Source organism: Zingiber officinale, chromosome 4B, assembly GCF_018446385.1.
Source record: "Zingiber officinale cultivar Zhangliang chromosome 4B, Zo_v1.1, whole genome shotgun sequence".
Taxonomy (NCBI): domain Eukaryota; kingdom Viridiplantae; phylum Streptophyta; class Magnoliopsida; order Zingiberales; family Zingiberaceae; genus Zingiber; species Zingiber officinale.
The window spans coordinates 114,197,014-114,216,824 of NC_055993.1; the positions used below are offsets into that span (position 1 = coordinate 114,197,014).

At 37.2% G+C, this 19,811-nt stretch overlaps 1 long non-coding RNA gene across 1 annotated transcript; it reads right to left on the minus strand.

Annotated features, from left to right (window-relative positions):
• Positions 1–16,290: 16,290 nt before the first annotated feature.
• LOC121976109 lies at positions 16,291–19,606 on the minus strand. The gene is made up of 3 exons (XR_006110550.1): positions 17,163–19,606; positions 16,756–16,974; positions 16,291–16,679 (listed from the first exon to the last, which is right to left on the minus strand). It is a non-coding gene; the product is annotated as an uncharacterized LOC121976109 (long non-coding RNA).
• Between the last annotated feature and the right edge of the window lie 205 nt (positions 19,607–19,811).

Below are 19,811 nucleotides of genomic sequence, written 5' to 3' on the forward strand. Positions count from 1 at the left end.
GTTTTCCGCACAGTTAGCCAGTATATAGACAGCATAACTGTAGGGACCGGCCTTACAGCCTAGTACCCAGAAGGTGGGTCGTTACATACTCACAAAAGATCTGGGTATACTTTATGCGTCATAAGTCAGAAACTTTTGTAAAGTGTAAACTGTGAAAAACTGAAGTGGAGAACCAAAGGGAAAGAAAGATCAAATGTCTTAGGTCAAATAATGGGATTAAATGTACAAATTCAAAGTTTTAGTAATTTTGTGAGCAACATAGGATAATGAGGTATTTCTTGGCTCAACAGACACCTCAGTAGAGCGGGGTGACAGAAAGGTTGAACAAAATAATCATTGGGAAACTAAGATGTCTCAGGTTGAATGCAGAGCTAGCAAAGAATTTCTGGGCGAAAGTGATTAACATAACATGTTATCTCATTAATCGATCACCAAGGGCAATACCAGAAGGAAAAATATCAGAGAAAGCATAGATTGGAAATCCAGAAGATTACTCTCTTCTTTGAGTTTTTGGATGTCCAACATATATGCACATATCCAATGAGGAAAGATAAAAAATGGATACAAAGTCAAAGCAGTGCATTTTTTGGGGGTATCAAAAAAAAGTTAAAAGCTTCAAGTTTTGAGATCCTAAGGAAAAAAAGGTGCTGATAAGCAGAGATATGGTGTTTGACGAGAAGGCTATGCTATAATATACTCATGCTGTTTGACGAAAAGGCTATACTATAATGTACTCAAGAAGAAGGGAAGGAAATACCACAAAGCAACATGGAGAAAAATGTTGTTCAGGTGAAGCTAGAGACTCAAGACTTTGATGATTTTAGCTCATAACACACTGAGCATCGCACTATAATTTATGGCAGAACGAGAAGAATCATAAAGCCACCCACCAAATAAGAATTCAAAAAGTTGATATCTTATGAGTTTATCACTAGTAGCGGAGACCTAGATCTTTTTAGGAAGTGGTACCAACTCTAAGAATGACAAGTGGACAGGTACTATGATGGGGGAGATGAAGTCGTTGCATAAGAACTAAACGTGGAATCTAGTGAAACTTCCTAAAGGAAAAAAAGCTATAGGGTGCAAGTGGATATTTAAGAAGGAAGAAGCAATGTTAAAGGGAGAAGTGAAGTTCAAGGCTTAGTTAGTAGCAAAGGAGTATTCACAAAGAAAGGGAATTGAGTATGAAGAAATTTTCTCTCCAGTAGTAATATATACATCAATTAGAGCGGTGTTGGCTTTCGTCATACATCATAATTTGCATCTGAAGCAAATGGATGTGAAGACAATATTTCTTCATGGAAATTTGAGGAGCAGATTTTTATATCACAACCTGATGGATTTAGTCAGTCCGAACAAGAGCGGTTAGTTTGCAAGTTGAAGAAATCGATCTATGAATTGAAACAATCTCTCAGACAATGTTACAAACATTTTGATTCATACATGATTTAAAATAGGTATAAGAGATGTAAATATGATTGCTACATATACATGAAAAGTCTTGAAGATGAATCACTGATTTTCTTACTACTATACCTAGATGACATACTCATTGTTGCGAACAAGATGAAAGAGGTCAACAAATTGAAGAGGATACTGAGAAAGAAATTTGACATAAAAGATTTGAGAGAGGTCAAGAAGATTCTTGTGATGGAGATTCACAGAGTTAGACCTGTAAGGAGATTATGATTGTCTCAACGTAACTATTTGGAGAAGGTACTTGATAGGTTCAACATGAAGAATGCAAAGTCAGTGAGCACCCCTGGCGCATCACTTCAAGTTATCCAGTACACAGTGTCCAATGATGGATGATGAGATCCAAGAGATGTCAAATGTTCCTTATGCCAATGCAGTTAGTTGTCTGATGTATACTATGGTTTGCACGAGACCAGATTTGGCGTAAGCAGTTAGTATGATGAGCAAGTTTCTCTTAAATCTTGGTCGACCACATTGGGATGCAGTGAAGTAGATTTTTAGATACTTGCGAAATACAATCGATTATGACATCATATTCAGTAGACAACTGGAAGATCATTCAATTATTGGATACGTAGATGCATACTATATAAGAGATTTAGATGATAGGAGGTTTACTACAAGATACATATTCATTGTGATAGGATGACCTATCTATTGGAAATCTATGATATAATCTATTGTTGCATTGTCTACTACGGAGTTGGAGTACATGGCAGCAGCTGAAGCAGCGAAGAAAGCTTTATGGCTTACTGAGTTGGTCATATAACTGGGCGTTCAGCAAGGTGAAGCCAAGTTGTTATGCGATAGTCAAAGTGCTATTTATTTAACGAAGAATCAGGTGTATCATGCGAAAACCGAACACATTGATGTGAAGTTTCATAAGATCAGAGAGTTCATTACTTTCGTAGAAATTTAACTTGAGAAGGTTTACACTGTAGATAATGTTGCAGACATGCTGACAAAGCCAGTGATCACAGAGAAGTTCAAGTATTGCTTAAACTTGAACCATATCTCTAGATGCCAGAGGAAAGAAGCCTAGACCAGGTGGAGTTTTGTTCAGATACTCATGTTATTCGAAAGAGTAAATATTCGCCAAGATGGAGATTGTTGACGGATGACTCATATTTAGATAAAATTCTATTATGATTTTTTATAAAAGAATTTTGTTACTTTTTTTAACAGAATTCTGTTACAATTTTTCATAACAGAAATCTGTTACGATTTTATCAAGTTTGGGGTTTAAGTATTATTTGTAGAAATCATTGTAAACCTATTGGATTATGAAAATCATTAAATGTAATTCTTTTAAGCAGAGAAAATTCTAATAAAGCTTCGACCATTTTGTGGAGTAGGCACGCCGTCGAACCACGGTAACTCTTCTTCTTCTTCTTCCTCTTCTCCTTGCTCGTGTTTACTACTTTTGTGCGTCTTTGTCTTGTTGCTCCGCGCAATCTCTCTTTCTCTTCTTATGCATTAGAGTTTCAGAGGTTTTGCCTCCTCTTTCTGCAACAATTGATATCATAGCGAGGTTTTTATGGATTTCTTCAACATGTCAGGGACGACTTATACGAAATTTGATATGATAATGTTTGACGAAACTAGGAACTTCAGATTATGGCAAAAAACGATCAAGGACTTATTGGTACAACAAGACATAATGAAGGTGCTAAGAGAAAGGAACTTGAAAAGTATGGAGAGATCATATTAAGAAAAACTTCAGGCGAAGGCAGTGATAACAATCAGACTTTATCTTACGAGCACTATATGAAAAAGGATAATAGACTTCCGATAATATCCGAAGTAATAGATAAATAATTACTGAAGTAGACGCACATGAAATAAAAGGATCAATTTATTACTTCACCATACAATTACCAAAGTCTATCATCGGTCCAGAATCAATTCGAAATTGAACCGATTTTAAAGTAAAAAAGTTTTATTACTTTATCGAGATCCGTTAAAGTACTGAAGTGGTTGATCATATATTATTTCATAGGTTACATTAATTAACGAAGTAAAATATATATACAACTTCATAAGTTTTGTATTATGGTATAGTAAATGTTTAATTTTACTTCTGCATGATTTAACTTGGTCAAAGTATTTTGTGTTGTATTATTTCATCGTAATGTAGATCTAATAGAACATATTTTGCTACAACAAAAATTTCAATTTAGCAAAGTAATTTATACGAATGAATTCACAAATTTAATGACGAAGTAAATATTTTCTTTATCTACTCCACTATTTAAATTTGTCAAAATCTTTTATATTGTATTACTCCATCATTTATTCGTAATGTTAAAATAATTAACCATATTTTACTATAATACAATTTTAATTGACAAAAATATATATCACAATATTTACTACAACATAATATTTTTCACCATCAAAATTAAACAAATATATCACAAATATTTATCAAATACAACAAAAAAATATATTCATAAAAGACGTGTTTAACCAGCTTCACCTAAAAACTTTTGTATTCATAAATCTCTAAATACAACCCAAAATTTATATCACAATATATACTTAGGTGCCCACATAAAGTAAACGGATTCACTCTGTTCATTTGTTCACTATACTAACATTTATTGTAATATTGTTTATTTTTTTGATACTATATACTAAAACATTAATAAAAGTTTGAGGCTCAATAAAAAATAACTCAATTTTCATAAAAATAATATTTCATAAATAAGTAATTCATTTTCCTCTCTAATTATGGATCTTCATCTAAAATTATCTTTTTCATGTACCATATTACGCAATATCTACATTCAACATCATAATTTTGTTTTAAATTATCCTAATAAAATTGAAAATCAAATGTAATTAGTCACAATCCAAATAATAAGAATTCTCAATTGATATCTAACTATGTAGTCACAATAAATACCGTCAATTGTTAAAAACCTAGTCCTTTTAAAATACCCCTAGAGGCATTATACATCTTGACCCAACTAGATTATAACAAATAAAAAGTTATTTTTTCACAATGAGCATAATTTACTACCTACTTAGTTATAATAGTTTGCTAAGATATATCCTGTTTACCACAGACATAAATGGAGATGCAGAGCACAAACATACGATATCGTAGCCATAACAGAGAGGTTCACAATTAGGGGGTGTTTGGTTTAGAGGTTTTGGAATGAGAGAATGGAATAATAGAAATATATGACATTTGATTAATGGGTTTGGGAATAAAAATTTGGGAACCATTTCTAAATATTTAGGAATGAACAAAATCCAATTAACTAGGTGGATTTAGAATTCATTCCTGTGGATTCCTATGGATGGGTTTTGTTCCCAATATTTTTTTTTGTTTTCTTTTCTTTCCGTTATTTCCCCCTAATCGGCTTTGTGCGACACCATCATCCTCGACTTTCTGTGAAAATAGCGCCCCGCGACAACAACGCTCCCAACTTCGTGTGACAACATCGTCCTCTTCGACGCAAGTCATCATCGGCTTTTCGAGCGTGTTCGTCGTCGCCGCCTCTTCGACTCCCTCCGCCGCCACACTCTACAGTAAGCAGGTAATCCTTAACCCTAAACCATTAATGAATCGCTTGTTGTTTGTTTCGGTTGTTTTTAATTCTTGATTCTGTTAACAGAATGCAAATTGCTTCTGAACTGTAGTCAAAGCAGATCAAAAATAGAGTCACAGCAGATCAAAAGTATATACATATTTGTTTATCAGATCAAAAATATTTAGGAATGATTTGGAATACATATTTGCTTTGACTTGGTTACTACATATTTGGATACAATATGCGTACCTATACATATTTGGAATGATAAGCAAATATGTTTATCAGGAGCAATTTAACAAAACACAATCGCTTGTTGATTCCTTACATGTAGTTTATATTTCTTGTACTAAATTGCTTCTGAACTTTTCTATCAACGCGAACAAATTAGGGTAATCATACTAGAATCTGAATCCTCAAGTCATTGTGATAGAAATACTGAAAAGAAGATGGTTTTGCATTAGATAAATTACAATTTTGTTTTACATTTCCAATGATATTTCTGTGCCTTTTTGTAGCGGTTACTCTTGAACTACAGAAAATCACGTCTTCTTTTCTGTTCCTTCCTGATTCTAGATCCTTTGTTGATTTGAAATAGTCTTTACAAAAGCTTATGATTTTCTTAGAACTAAAATCTTTCCAGAAATTGTTCTTGGATTTTTTTTTTAATTCTTGATTCATTACCTATAATTCGTTACTAAAAATAAGTGAGATTAGAATTGAGTGAACTTTCTTATTTTGTATGTAATTCCTTATGTTAATTTCTCTTTATTGCTATGTAGAAGATAATGATCCGTATTCCTACTGTTAGTAGAAAACGTAAAATCATTCGAAATATTCGAATTATAGCATCAATGATGAACGTGTTCAGTGTTATATATGTGATGTGGTACCGATTGTTGTTGCTACATTTTCATATTATGAGACCTCCACTTAAAACACAAAAAGAGAAAACACTTAAGAGAGTGAATTGGGTGTTTAGACTCACTCAAGACTCTGATACTGCTTGTATTAGCGAGCTTCGAATGGATAGACGGACTTTTGGAATATTATGTGACATGGTAAGAGATATTGTAGATTTAAAAGACACCAAAAATATGTCTCTACAAGAAGTAATTGCTATTTTTGTGTACCTTTTGGCTCACCACAAAAAAAAAATAGGACAATGAGTCTATTATTTTTATGAAGTGGAGAAACTATCAGTCGTCACTTTAATAGTTGTCTTCTAGCTATCTTGAAATTGCATTCCATTTTGCTTAAAAAACTAGTTCCTATTACTGAAGATTGTCAAGACGATCGTTGGCGATGTTTCAAGGTACTTTGCATTTATATTTATTAAAATTATAATTTATTAGAAATAAAAAAACCATCTTATTTATCATGTTTTTCAAAATATTTAAATAACAGGGTTGTTTAGGTGCTTTGGATGATACATTAATCAAAGTCACACCTCTTTCTGATCAAAAACCTCGATATCACACTAGAAAAGCAAATATAACTTCAAATGTATAAGCGTTTGCTGTCCAAACATGTAGTTTATATATGTTTTACCTGGATGGGAGGGTTCTGCACATGATGGTCATGCGCTTAGAGATGCTATGATTAGGTCTGACGATCTTAAAGTTCCTCAAGGTAGAATCAGTCTTGCAGTAGCTAGTTAGCTTTTCAATATAAAACTTCATTCAAACTCATAATTAATGTGATTTTTTTTTTATTATTGAAGGTTGTTATTATTTGATGGATTCTAGATATTGTAATGCGGATGAAACCATCTAAGTGAGTTTCACGGTCATCAACCACATACAGCCGAAGAGTATTTTAATATGAAACATTCAAAGGCTAGAAATGTGATTGAGAGATGCTTTGGGTTGCTAAAAGGGCGATGGAAAATATTAGCTTCCCCCTCATTTTTCCCAATTGAAACTTAAATGCGTATTATTTTAGCATGTTGCCTTTTACACAATATGATTCGAAAGTACATGAGTTTTGATCCACAAGAGTTGGAACCACTTAAAGAAGATGACATGGAAGATGAACACTTTGAAGATGATGAATATGTGAGGAGTATCACTCCAACAGAAGAATGGACCAACTTTAGAAATACATTAGCACTTCAAATGTTTAATCATTGGAGTGAAAGATCACATCATTGACTATTATGGGAAAGGGGATATGTTAATGATTTTGTTATTGCATTTTCATGACTGTTTTAACATGTTTGTCATGTTTAAGAAGGCGCCTATTCTGTGAACGTAACTGTTATTCATTTATTTCAATAATTATTTTATTGTGGTTTATATACTACTCGTGAATTTTAATGATTTGACTTGTAAATTTGGGATATCATTACTATATGTTAGGATGGAGCAAAATCAAATAGTTCGAGGGTGCGGAAGAAATAAATGCTTCTGGACAGAAAATGAGGTCCAAGTAGTAATTGCAACTCTTCAAGATATGGCTTGTGATCCTTCATGGAAGACAGATGGTGGTTTTAAAAGTAATTATATGGCTGAGGTGCATAAGAGAATGCTAAGCAAGATACCTACTCTTACAAAACAAGTTACACCTCATATTGAATCAAGGATCAAGTGATTAAAGACAAAATTTCATATTATTAATGACATGTGTAGACAAAGTGGATGTCAATGGAATGTTGGTGCAATATCCCTCAGGTCAAGGTTGACCTGGTTAACCAAGCTGAGTCTTGGTTTGGGTTTAGATGTTTGACAATAAGATACTGATTGAAGGAGAGTCAAGTAGGTCAAGGTTGACCGGATACTTGACTGGAAAGTCCTGACTGGGATGTTAGGCAGAAGGAAATCCTGGTGAGTGAAGCCATGTGAAAGTCCTGACTGGGATGTTAGGCAGAAGGAAATCCTGGTGAGTGAAGCCAGGTGAAAGTCCTGACTGGGATGTTAGGCAGATGAAAATCCTAGTGAGTGAAGCTAGGTGAAAGTCCTGGTGAGTGAAGCCAGGCAAGGGAAATCCAGATGGATCAAGGATGATCAGACATCTGGTGTTGGGAAGTCCAAGTAGGTCAAGAGAGTGACCGGATACTTGGCATGAAAGAAAAGTCCAAGTAGGTCAAGAGAGTGACCGGATACTTGGCATGAAAGAAAAGTACAAGTGGGTCAAAGGGATTGACCGGACACTTGTTGGGGAGTCCTGGCAGGTCAAGGGAGTGACCAGATGCCAGGCATGATGTACCAACAAGTCAAGGTTGACCGGATGTTGGTTTGGGAGGTTCGGGACTTGGCTTTGGGCAAAAACCAAGTGCTGGATCGATCAGTGGATCGATCCAGATCTTTCCCAGCGAACAGAGAGCCTCTGGATCGATCGGTGGATCGATCCAGAGGTCCCAATCGATCAGCCGATCGATTGGGACGCGGCTGCTTCGCGCGATAAGCGCTGGATCGATCCATGGATCGATCCAGGCGTTTTTCCAGAGCTCAGAGGCGCTCTGGATCGATCCGTGAATCGATCCAAAGCCTCCCCGATCGATTGGGAACATTTGAATCGATCGGGTTCCGACCGTTGGCGTCGATAAAGGCCGCAGGCGCACGATTCCTTCGGCATCTCTTCACCGATTCACTCCAGATCTCTCGCCAACTCCTCCACAGCGCTCTCAAAGATCAGATCGCCAGTTCTTGAAGGATCTTGGAAGCTTTCCAAGTCAAGAGGCGGATCAAAGGCAAGAAGAGAAGCTAGGGTTAGGGTTTTCTGTACTCATTGTAAGCTTTGCGCTTGTATTTTGTTTCCCTTTCCTTTCTTCTTGTACTGAGAGTCTTGTAGGGCTTCTCCGCCCTCGGTAGTTACCGAAAAGGAGTGTTTTCATAGTGGAGGGTGCGTGCGTGGTGTGGATCCTTGGACTAGTCACCTCTTGTGAGGTGGATACCAAGTAAACCAACCTTGTTAGCGTTGTGTGATTTATTTCTTTGTATTTTCCGCTGCACATCTTAGAAGAAACAAGCAACGCCGAGCAAAGAGCACGCGACGAGCTATTCACCCCCCCCTCTAGCTACTTTTGGTCCTAACAAGTGGTATCAGAGCAAGGCCGCTCTTCACCGGAATCATCGCCGGAAGGGTCAAGCATATCAAGAAAAGCTAGAGGGTGAAGAAGTTGGAGCAAATTTTTCAAGTTCAAGACTTTATCAAGCTCAACTTCAAGATGCAATTCCAAGATGGGCTTGGATTTGACACAAGGGTGGCTCCACCATACACTTCTACGAGTTTCGATTCTTGGAAATCAAGAATCGAAAATTTTCTTATGATGGAGATAGAGCAATGGTTTGCTCTAATGGAAGGCTTCAAGGCTCCAATAAATTCAAAGGGAAAAGTTTTAAAGAAAAGCAAATGGAGCCCGGAGCAAGTCCAAAGGTGCGAGGCAAATGACAAAGTGACCAAGCTTTTGGTCAATTTATTGCCAAGCACCATCCTTTGCAAAATTGGAGAATTTGAAGATGCAAAGGAATTATGGAGCAAATTGGCCAAGCTTCATGAAGAGATCCCCTCCACTGTACAAGATCATGAAGAATCTAGAGAGGGTGACTCTTTGGAGCAAGACCAAGAGGAGGACTCCGAGGTTGAGAGATGCTCAACCTCCGAAGAAGAGGAAATCCAAGAAGCTTCATCCTCAAGGGAATGCAACGAAGGGAACAAGGAGGGAGCATACTCCTTGTTTCATATTCAAGATGATGAAGCCTCCACCTCTAGGATTGAGGGGGAGCAATCCTTGGTGACGTCGGATCAAGAAGAAGGAGAAGCTTCTACATCCGGGTCAAGTGAAGAAGAAGAAGATGGTGCCACCTCCGAAATTCAAGAAATAGCAAATGGAGGAGCAAGTGCCATCCCTACACAAGAAGGTATAAATGTTTCAATTAAAAATAAAAATCATATAATATGTTTTGAGTGTAGGGAAAGTGGGCACTACAAGAGCAAGTGTCCCAACTTGGCCAAGAAGAAGGGTCAAGTGACGCAAAAGGGCAAGGAGAAGCCCGAGGAGACCATTCCCGGAACAAAGAAGAGCAAGGAGCATATCATATGCTTCTCTTGCAATCAAAAGGGGCATTACCGGAGTCAATGCCTCAAGGGGAAGAAGATGGTCAAGGCTCAAGGAGGCATTAGTCAAGGGGGAGCCTCCAAGGTAAAGAAGAAGGTAACATTTATTGAGCCTACTCCTTTACATTATGGTAAAAAGCATGATAGTTCTAATTTTTATCATTTTAATGCGATTTACCATAAGAATAGGAAGCATGAGGGCTTTAAGGAAAAGCATGTGGCCCTACATGCCAAAACTACTACACCTAAGGCTAGGAATGTAGGTAAAAGTCTAGGCAAGAACTCTAAGGATTGTAGCTACAAGCCTAGAAACAAAAATGCTCATGGACTTAATGGAAAACCAAAAACTAAGGACTTAGTGATGGAAAATCAAGTTTTGAGGTCAAGACTTGATAAAATCGAAAAGACCCTAAGAAGGATGGAAAATATCTTATTAGGCCAAAATGAGCATAGCCTAGGTCTAGGAGCACAAAGGTCATCCAATGGTCATAGAGGTTTGGGATACAAACCCAAAGCTAAAAAGGATGTGCCTAGTTATCATAGGGTTCCATATAGTTATGGAACAAACCCTAAGTCTAGAGGTCAAGTCCAAGATACAAGGGAAGATATCCCTAGAAGTATCTTTGCAACCAAAGTGACTAAGACTTCTAAGAAGTCTAAGAAAGTCACTAACAAGGTCACAAGAGAGGCTATCCCTAGAGTTGACCTAGAAAATGTGACCAAGGCTTCTAAGAAGCTCAACAAGGTTACTAGGAAGGTATCTAGGGAAGTTATCCCTAGTGAGTACCTAGAGCATCCAAGGAGCACCAATAGGTGTTGGGTTCCTAGGAGCATCTTCTCTACCCCATAGATGGGTTAGAGAGTGTCAACTCCGATTAGAAGGGTAGTTAACCCAACTTTGAGGAAATTGACACTCAAGGAGCATTTTCAAGGTTTTTGTTAACCTTTGAAAATGAAATGGAATTATTATTTACTCCTTGAAAGAGTAAAATGTGCCTAATGGTGGAAAATTGATTTTATCTTAAAAAGGCATAAATTGGGAAAACCTAGAGAAATACCAAGTTGGGATTTTGGTATTCTCTTATAAATTTTAAGGCACTCTGGCCTTGATTTATGTGATTACTCTTGAGGAAAAATGGAATATGCCAACATTTGAGGATAAGCTTAATTTCAATTGGCATAAATTAATCAAGAGAATTAGAAATGCCCATTTAGGTTTTGGCACTCTCTTGAAGCACTTTGGGCAATCTAGGGTTTAAGTTTTAGGATTAGCTAAGATTAACGATACTTAGATAGGTAATCTAGGTATATTTTATTTATGCTAAACCTTGCCATGATTGTTTGCTCATAATATGCCATGACATCATATTTTATCTTATTTGTATTTTGCATTCATGACTTATCATGAAAAATATAAAAATACCATGTCATGTCATACATACATCATGTAGTTATAGGAATCTTTCTTTTGAAAGCTATTTTATTTTGATGTATGCCATAACATTATCATGCATTATGTTTATTTCCTTAAAAAATTAAGGACATATGGCATTAGTTAAACAAGTGGCATTTGTTTACAACAAGTGGAATAAACAAGTGACATTTGTTTAACAAGTAAATCAACAAGTAACATCCTTTGTGGATGTTTACCTCTCAAAATGCCTAGATAGATATGCATGATCCCTAGAATAGGGCAAAACCAAAATCTTACATCTCACAAAGACCTATGATGACTTGTATGTGTTTCAGTGCACATTAGATACAAGTGAGATGTTAGGATGATGAACAAAACTCAAGATGTTGATTTAGTGCATTCTTTTGAGTTTTAAGTTCATCAAAACACATAGTTATGTGTTTTCCCATCATTGGGAAAGCTAATGTACAAGTCATGTGCATTATGCCCAAGGAACATGATGGGATATTGGTTTTGAAAATGTTTTTAAATGTTTTTGGAAAACCTTGGTGAAGGCTGTCTTTTGATAGTAATCACCATTGAATAGTTAGACACAAACTTGAAGAAAACACTAAAATTTTTGCAAGTTTTCAAGTTTGTGTCAATCTTTGAAAATATGATGTATTTTCATAGAAAACTATTTTTCCATGATTAAGTATGCCCTAAGTAATGTCTACACAAAATTTCATGATTTTTGGATTTTTGTAGAATTTTCTAGGGGTTTCTGAAGTTGGCTGAATTTGAAATTCAGCAACTATCAGAGGCTCCGATCGATCCGTGGATCGATTGGAGTTCCTGAATCGATCCGTGGATCGATTCAGAAGGCAAGCTGGATCGATCAGCCGATCGATCCACACATCCTGAATCGATCAGTGGATCGATTCAAATAGGTTGAATCGATTGGAACCCAACTCCAATCGATCCAGGACGCTGATTTTGGCTGGGAATGTCTGATTTCAGCACTCTAAACCTATTTTAGTCAAGGTAACCATTCCAAACCCTTAAAATATATTTGTATACATAAAAAGGGTGTTTTCGTGTTGAAAACAAGGATGGAATGGTTAAGGAAGGCTAAGTTGAAGTTTAGGTTGAGGTTTGTTTCAAACTTTGAACATTTGAACCTCAAAACTTCTAAATTTGGGTTTCCTAAAGGTTTAGGGATTCCAAGTCATTGTTGGTGCAATGACAGAAGTTACCACCATGTCTTTAGGGGGAGGGACTCTTTAAAGGCATGAAAATTATTTTTCATGAACCTTGGAAGGTGGTTAACCTTCTTTAAAGAAAATGCTCATGGACGAGCTTTTGAACTTGAAATGGGGAGTGGATATCCTCATTATTTCAAGTAGAAACTCAAGTGGTTAGAAAATGCTCAAGGTTGGGTATTTGTCTACATTGAGGGTGAAGTTAAGGATAAATGAAGGGTATGGGACCTTCATTGTCGTGTTGATCACAACGAGTGATGTTGTGAACAACGATGAGCAACTCTTCAGGGGGAGAGTTGTCAACAAATGGATTTGTTGATGTATACCCAAAATTGGGGCATGGGTTGATGTGTGCCCAAAGATGGGTTGATGTGTTTTATCAGTAGGGGGTTGATGTGTGCCAATAGGGGGAGAATGAAAGGAAGTAAGGTAGGTTTTCATTACCTAGAGGGAGTTTGTCCTCTTAGGGGGAGAATGAAAAGCTTAACTTATGTGTTCATTACCTAGTGGCATGAAGAAGGAGGCTATAGGATTAGCCTAACTTACATGTGGGATTGTAAGTGTTATTGTGGTATTGTCAAACATCAAAAAGGGGGAGATTGTTGGTGCAATATCCCTCAGGTCAAGGTTGACCTGGTTAACCAAGCTGAGTCTTGGTTTGGGTTTAGATGTTTGACAATAAGATACTGATTGAAGGAGAGTCAAGTAGGTCAAGGTTGACCGGATACTTGACTGGAAAGTCCTGACTGGGATGTTAGGCAGAAGGAAATCCTGGTGAGTGAAGCCAGGTGAAAGTCCTGACTGGGATGTTAGGCAGAAGGAAATCCTGGTGAGTGAAGCCAGGTGAAAGTCCTGACTGGGATGTTAGGCAGAAGGAAATCCTGGTGAGTGAAGCCAGGTGAAAGTCCTGACTGGGATGTTAGGCAGATGAAAATCCTAGTGAGTGAAGCTAGGTGAAAGTCCTGGTGAGTGAAGCCAGGCAAGGGAAATCCAGATGGATCAAGGATGATCGGACATCTGGTGTTGGGAAGTCCAAGTAGGTCAAGAGAGTGACCGGATACTTGGCATGAAAGAAAAGTCCAAGTAGGTCAAGAGAGTGACCGGATACTTGGCATGAAAGAAAAGTACAAGTGGGTCAAAGGGATTGACCGGACACTTGTTGGGGAGTCCTGGCAGGTCAAGGGAGTGACCAGATGCTAGGCATGATGTACCAACAAGTCAAGGTTGACCGGATGTTGGTTTGGGAGGTTCGGGACTTGGCTTTGGGCAAAAACCAAGTGCTGGATCGATCAGTGGATCGATCCAGGCTCTGGATCGATCAGTGGATCGATCCAGGCTCTGGATCGATCAGTGGATCGATCCAGATCTTTCCCAGCGAACAGAGAGCCTCTGGATCGATCGGTGGATCGATCCAGAGGTCCCAATCGATCAGCCGATCGATTGGGACGCGGCTGCTTCGCGCGATAAGCGCTGGATCGATCCATGGATCGATCCAGGCGTTTTTCCAGAGCACAGAGGCACTCTGGATCGATCCGTGAATCGATCCAAAGCCTCCCCGATCGATTGGGAACATTTGAATCGATCGGGTTCCGACCGTTGGCGTCGATAAAGGCCGCAGGCGCACGATTCCTTCGGCATCTCTTCACCGATTCACTCCAGATCTCTCGCCAACTCCTCCACAGCGCTCTCAAAGATCAGATCGCCAGTTCTTGAAGGATCTTGGAAGCTTTCCAAGTCAAGAGGCGGATCAAAGGCAAGAAGAGAAGCTAGGGTTAGGGTTTTCTGTACTCATTGTAAGCTTTGCGCTTGTATTTTGTTTCCCTTTCCTTTCTTCTTGTACTGAGAGTCTTGTAGGGCTTCTCCGCCCTCGGTAGTTACCGAAAAGGAGTGTTTTCATAGTGGAGGGTGCGTGCGTGGTGTGGATCCTTGGACTAGTCACCTCTTGTGAGGTGGATACCAAGTAAACCAACCTTGTTAGCGTTGTGTGATTTGTTTCTTTGTATTTTCCGCTGCACATCTTAGAAGAAACAAGCAACGCCGAGCAAAGAGCACGCGACGAGCTATTCACCCCTCTAGCTACTTTTGGTCCTAACATGGAATGATGTGGAGAAAAAAATAGCATGTGAAAAGCAATGATTTGATAGCTACTATCAGGTAATTTTATATATTAGTGTCCGAAAATTTTTACTCTCTCAAATCTTTAATTACATATTTCCTTAAGCTTTTTTTCAATCATGTATATTTTATATTTTGCAAACTCACAAAGAGGCAAAACGAATGTGGGATTTTAAATTTCCATACTTAAATCAGCTTGAATTAGTCTATGAAAGGGATAGAGCTACTGCGCTGTTGTTCAAGGGTATGTAAATGTTATTTACAATTTGAAAGTTGATCAAAATGATGAAACTGGATGTGAAAATCTGGACGCATTCTATCATTCTTCAAATGTGTATAAAGAAGACAATAATGTGTATTTTGAATCAGAATCAACCCCCACTGCTTTGCACAACACTGATGTGACAAAGTCAGCTACAAAACGAAAGCAACCATTAACATCTGGAGATAAAGTTACAAAAAAAACCAACAACAACACACTTGGATATTGGGACACAACTACAAGACATGAACAATGGATTTCACACTTTTGTTGATGGTTTCAATGCAAATTTTGCAACCATTGCAAATGTCATGGCAGAAGAGAATTTAGGAGAAAAAATGGCTTCAGAAAGAATAAAGGATGTGATTGCTGAGCTAATAAATCTTAGTCATCCTAGTGGTGATGTATTCAAAGCAGCTAATATATTCACTGCAAATAAAGGCAATATTGATGTGTTGTTCAATCTTCCTTTAGAGTTGTGAAAGAACTACGTGGTTAGCCTGCTCATTTCCTCTCTAAATATGTAGATAATGGTACTGGATTTTGTGAAAACTACTTTGAAGATGACTATTATGCTGAGTTTTGTGATAATATTGTTGAGTTTTGTGATAGCATTGCAGGATTTTATGGAAACATTTTTTTTTTTTGGTTGTTTTGGAGACATTGATCATTTTTGTTCTCTACTAAATATATGAATATCAAATTGTGTGGGATTAAACAATTGGATGTTAGTAAGATAATTCTATAATCAATTTGTTGTAATTTCTTTGATACTAGTCGATGTTCTAAATTCTAATAATTGTTATCTCGGTGATCGGATTTCATAAATACTACTTGGTGTGCTGTTCCTCTATAGCTTATTCAAAATGTTAGATGCTTAACAGCCCTGTTTATTCCAACATTGCTGAAATGTTTACTCAAGTGGATGGATAGGAATATGAAAATAGCTAATTGGTGTGCTGCTCCTTTGAAACAGGTAATGAGAATAGCTAATCTTCTTATTTTCAAGTTTGCACATTCAATCTAAAAAATAATAAAAATACATATATCAGCAAGAACACTCTGTTCTACTCGATCATGAATCACTCACTAATTTGATTCTCTTCTAATTCATTGTTGGTTGGTAGGTTAAAAAGCTCTTTGCAAAAGAAGTTCCAGATAAACATTGAGAAACTGCCCAGATTCAGGTGAATAAAATGAGCATTAATTAGTGAATAAAATGAGCATTAATTAGTGCATTCGAATCATCAATTTATAGCAAAGGACAAAATGTATCTGCAAGTGTTTAAAGTTTTGATCTTTTGGGAGCAGAGGAGGAGAAAGTATCATTAGAAATCTCATCCTTTTAGGTCGTTAATCGAGGGAAAAATCCTTGGAAGTTTCGATCAGGAGTTTTGATAGAGAAAGAGGAGGAAAGGCCTTCTCCGAGAGATCTGATCATGTTCTTCTTGATTTCTGCAATTGATCAAACAAGAAATCTTTGCGAGTGTCGAAGTTTCGATCTTTTGGGAGAGGAAAGGGGGGAAGGCCTCACCTTTCCATCTTAATCCTCTTTCTCGTGTTCTTGATTTCTGTCAGTAATTGAAGAAGAAAACAAAATCAAGTTCGGATCTTTTCTTTGTTTTGTTTGTTAAATGTATAGCAAACCGATTAATGGCGCCACCATGGATGGAGGTTCTCTCGTCAGCGATGGCAGCGCTTCGCTACCCCAGCACGATCTTGTTCCTCTGCCCGAAGGGGTGCAACACATGAGCAGAACAAGAGCTTCGAGAACGTGCTGACCAAGTTCAACGCCAACGCCCCCGACGGTGGGAGAGGATGGTTATATGCGTCTCCGGCAAGACCATGGCCGACGTGCTCAACCACCTGCGAAATAGTGTTCTTAATTGGTTGCTTGTTCATCATCTTACCGGGAATATTATTATTTATTTTAAAAATAATATTATTGTATTTATATTCCTAAACCTTTGGTAAACCAACCAGCAGTATTGGTAATTATACCTAATCAAAGCTTATAAACCAAACAACAATATTGGAATGATTAAACTCATTACCATTCCAATCTACTATCAAATCCATTCTCATTCCCATTCTTGCACTCTACACCAAATGCCACCTTAATTGGGGGTCATACGCTAACATTGTACAACTGATCAGGCAGAAAATATGCCTCTGTGTACACCCTTTCAAAGCCACTTATAAGTGTCATAATCTGGAAGATAAATTTCATATGTTGAATATTCAGACCGAAAAGTCCATAACGATGCTCAAAAAGGAAAGGTAGATACAAACAGATGGTTAGTTTAAGACTCAAAATGGCCAACAGCAAATCTTGGGTTGGATTGGAGTTTGAAGAAGGCAAAAGTTTGGTCAAGTATATAATGCTTAATTGGAATTCAGACGAGCTGTTGTGCTTCCTGCACATAACAAAATAAAAGCTTGCCTGGGCATGATGTGCCTGGGAATGGCCTATGTTGAAAATGTGCCTGGGAATGGCCTACGTAGAAATCTTTAGAATTTGTAACAGATTATACATAGCTTATCATAGCTTGCTAGTCGTGCCCAATTCTTGCCAACTCCAATCCCAAAATGCCGAGAAAAATAGTCAAAGGACTACATAACATTATGATCAAAATACTCTTATATAACAAATTTTCAAATTTGAGAGACATCCACATCAAAAGGATCCTTTGAGTTAATACCTAAAAAGACCATGTTGGAGGAAAACAGAAGGACCAGACATTTCTCCCAAAGTTTTTTCCCCATGATGAACATGTTGAATGGACAAAAGATAACCATCTTTAGTCTCAAGCTACCGTTTTCACTAGTCTATCAGCAGTTGGAGTTGTGTTTCAAGAAACCGAAGAGAAGTTTTTTTTGTTTGCTAACCCATCAAGCTAAGTAGTATCATCAAAAGAATAACTTAATTTTGCGCTAACTAATGAAGTGCATATGAGTAGAATGGAAAAACTAATAACACAGCAATACTTTTCACATCTTGATAAATCTGAAAAAAGATCAACAAAGTAAATGAATGAGAGAGAGACAACATCCCAATTCACCATTTCGCTAAGCTCGATACCAATATCTTGAGGTATCAATCACAAGAGAAGCATCCAGTAAAATTGAGTTACTTGTATTATGACCATGCAACCATTAAGCAAAATCAAGATAAGAAAGTAAAATAAGATAAGATAAAATACATCTAACATAGTGGTTATCACATAAATAAGACAAAAATCACATTTTGTAATCAAAATATTGATAGATAATGAGTTGGACCAAAATTGACATGCTTTATAACAAACTGTATAAGAGCAATCATAATCCTTCTTAAGAGGGAGTTTGAGGCATAGGATTACTAGAAAGTCCATTGTAAACAACCATGGTATCTCTCTTACTGTCTAATACACACAAAAAAGGTGAAATTTACATTTTAAAATAAAAAATTACTGCTAGGCAATAAAATGGAACACTTTCCAAATCTTAGATGTTCTCTAACAAACTTTACAAAGGCAATCATAGTTGTTCTTAAGAGGGAGTTTGATGCATAGGATTATCAGAAAGTCACCATTTTGCAGTCCAGAATTGTAAATAACCATGGCATCTATCTCAGTAAACATTTTTGCTGAGATATTTACACAATAATGAGTAATTTCGATAGACAGATCTATTTATCTTTTTCACCCTTTTATCTATTTGATCCTCATCTTAGACAAATTCTCTTACATTAGCAATGTCTTAACTTTCCAATGTAAAATATTTTCCCGAAGTTAAAAGAGCCCCTAAGAAACAACCACTCTGTTCATTTTCATTTCCTTATATGTTTAAATATGAGTTCCTAAGATCCTTAAGTTTCTGACAGATATTGTCAGTGGCTCAATTCATACATTGAACTAAGCTTGGCGTGGGAGGAGAGGAAGGGCGATTTGGAATCAGGTAATAGTTACTCATCCATGGTTATAGACAATGCAAGCAGGAACATATGATCGATAATAGTTGCCAAATATCAACAAAATATAACCAATCAACAAGTCTGCAAGCAATCAAGCACTAATCCAGAGTTTTCTCGATAACAAATTCGAATCTACAGTCCCCCAATACTCACGCCATTGCTTTTGTGGACAAACATTTTCGTTAAAGAGAGGTCAACAAACAATCACACTCCAACAAATCAAAGAGCAAAAGAAATAGATTTCAACACCGTGTGTTCGAAGCAGGGGTAGCCGGAAGGGCGGACGAGAGCGGTGCATAGGCTATTGGTCGCAGGCGGCGGCGCAGTCTGGCCGAGGGTAGACTCACTCGATTAGGATGGGGAAAAGGAGGCTTCGCGATCTTACCGTCGAGAGGCGAACAAAACCCTAACGCAGATCGGGGAAAAGAGGCTTGGCGATCTTATCGCCGAGAGGCGACAAAGCCCTAACGCAGATCGCTTCGCGTCACGGAAAAAGGAGGCTTCACGCGGGGGAAAAGGAACCTTCGCGTTGCGGAGAATTGTTAATCGGTTCAACTTAAGATTTTAACCCGTCCAAACATATTCCTTTGGCATTTAAAAATTATAAAATATTTTATAATTTATTATTTCATCAAATAAATATTAAAAAAATTAAATCTACGAAATCTAAAATAGCATTTACTACATTAATTTTATAACTAAAATTAATTCTCATATATTATTTCATAATTAATAATTAAAAAATTAT